At 32.2% G+C, this 2,663-nt stretch overlaps 1 pseudogene; it reads right to left on the reverse strand.

Annotated features, from left to right (window-relative positions):
- Positions 1-231: 231 nt before the first annotated feature.
- On the reverse strand, positions 232-2,174 carry LOC107002033 (annotated as a pseudogene).
- Between the last annotated feature and the right edge of the window lie 489 nt (positions 2,175-2,663).

Here is a 2,663-nt window from a genome sequence, read left to right on the forward strand (position 1 = left end):
TCCTCCTCTCGTTCTTAGTTTCCACCAACTTCGCAGTACCTTCTTAACCTCTACCTTTCTTAGATTTCTCCATTCCATCACTAATTCCCTCGATGTCATCCCGATCTACCTCTCGAGACCCCCAACACCTCGAGAAGTAATCTCCCCCCACCCCACTCATTGAACCATTAACAAATTTAAGAGCACAAAATGTCAATTCCTTTATTTTGGTCTATCAGTACATGGAAAGAGAGAACAAAAGAAGAAAAGGAAAGAAAAAAGCTTCATATAGTATGAAACATTTTATTTGTCACAAATGGATTAGAGTAAGCTTCTTTGCTTGCAACATTCAATTGCTCCATTAAACATTTCCTCAAGGCCATGCATGTACTTAAATCCAGTCTCCAAAAGCTTTTTGGATGAAAATCTAGGAATTCAACTTCTTCACTACTTGCCCATGTGTACCTGCAAATTAATAGTAAATTAAATCAAGTATCTTTTTTCCATCTCTAGTTTCCCGAATGAACATTTACTAATTAGATTTAAAAATGAAAGAATAAACAATATTAAAGATTAGGCAAGTATTTATACTTACTCATTAATTTGTTTTTGAAATTCAGGATATCTTATCAACAGAAACTCAGCTAGCTTTTTCGCGTGTTATTTCAACAGCTGAACAAATATGTCTTCCTTTTGCATTAGGGTTTCCAAGAAGGTAAATGTGAGCATTTGTCACATCATCTATATGTACAAAAGGTACATATGGAGGGTAACTCATGTTTTAATTTTGATGTCCTGCACAAATTTTCAATTACGAAGAAGTTGAGGGAATGAAAATCTATGATATTTTAAGACGTACCGAGAATCATTTCCATGGATGAACTAACAGAGCCAGGAAATTGAGGAGTAATAAAGGGTCCATGTATCCAAGTTGGGACTACAGTCACAAGATAGATACTATTTTTTTCAGCAAATTCAAAAGCTGCCTTTTTTGTTAATGTCTTACTAATCGTATAAGAACTTGCAAAATTCTTTAAAGCTCTTACGATGTCTACGTTTGTCTATGAGTTTTCGTCTACTGTGACTGATGAATTCTCAACCATAATCGTAGTTGAACTAGAAGTGTATACAACACGTTTAACTGTCTTTGAATTAAGACATGCTTATAAAATACCTAAAGTACCATCGATAGATCTCTGTGTTATTGTTTCTTCACTTTCTTTGTTCTCAAAATCAACTGGATGTGCAACATGAAACACTCCAATGCATCCATCAATTGTTGCATTGAAACCCTCTGGTTTGTTTAAATCGACATTAAAAATATGCAACCTTTCTTGAGCACCTGGAAGGTTCGTGATGTAGCTCACATCCTTCTTGCGATCTAGCAATGAAAAAAAAATGAAAAATTTATCGTCATACACTTTGAAGTTAGAACGTATTTATTAGGCAAAATGGTCAACTGGACCCCTAAAACTACTTCGTCTAACCTTAATCATGCTTATGTGGAAACAACAATAATAACATATCCAGTGAAATCCAACAAATGAGATTTAGTGAGAATAGAATATACACAGATTTTACCAGTATCTCGTGAAGATAGAGAGGTTGTTTCTGAAAGGCTCTCAACAATAATGAAGTGATATATGAGGAAACTTTCATTGTAAGTACACCTTAATTCAAACTTGCAGTACTATTGGAAAATGGAGAAGTTCACTGGTAGAGTCAGAGTCGGAATTTTCACTAAAGAATTTAAATTATGAGGAAGAGGTTAGAGAGGTTCAACTTTTATTATTATATATATGTTAATAAAAAATAATTTTAAACATATATTAACAGTGTAATTTTTTAGCATAAGATATTTGAAGCTTGTTTCTGTTATCATGTTTGGCCTAAATGATGTACATTTTCACATAAGTATTGTAAATTGTAATAGTAACAAACCTGGATGAGACCTAATTGTGGTGTTAACATGGTAACCAATATGAAGAAGTCTCATAACCATCCATGATCCAAGAAAACTACTTCCTCCTGTTACACATACCTTTCCCTTCTCCTTCACTTCTTCCATATCCCCTCTATTCATCTCTTCTTTCTTCTCCTCTTTATATAGTGAAACTATCAAGTGGTTATATGTTAGTTAATTTAGTTTTTTTTTCTGACATATATATATATTGAACTATACGGTAGGGTAGGATGTACGCAGACTTTATGAGGTAAGAAGGAAACAATCAGGCCGTCTTTACCACTAGATCACTAAAATCGTCACTTGGGCCCCCCAATTTTTTTAAAAAATACATAAACATATTACTTAAAATTATATGTATGTTTATTTTTTTTTAAAAAAAGCATGTAAGAAGTATAAAAAACAAATACAAAATAGCCGTTAGTTTTTTCCACTTTTCTAAGGGAATGAAATATTTTATGAAAATAATTTCCTTAAGTGGAAAATTGTGTTTTCTTATTTATCTCCGAACAATTTGACCTTATATTACTATTTACCTTATACTCATCTTTTTTTTTCTCTATTTTAATATTTTTATTTTCAATGTTGAACTCTTTCCTAAAAAAAATGATTCATTGTTGCTTACAAGTCAAAAAAGAATTAAATTTGCTTTTGGGTGTCTTATTCAAAATCAAAAGAAGTGCAACATGCAATCATTATATTGAAGGAACGCAAGACAATT

This window comes from Solanum pennellii, chromosome 10 (assembly GCF_001406875.1).
Source record: "Solanum pennellii chromosome 10, SPENNV200".
Lineage (NCBI taxonomy): Eukaryota > Viridiplantae > Streptophyta > Magnoliopsida > Solanales > Solanaceae > Solanum > Solanum pennellii.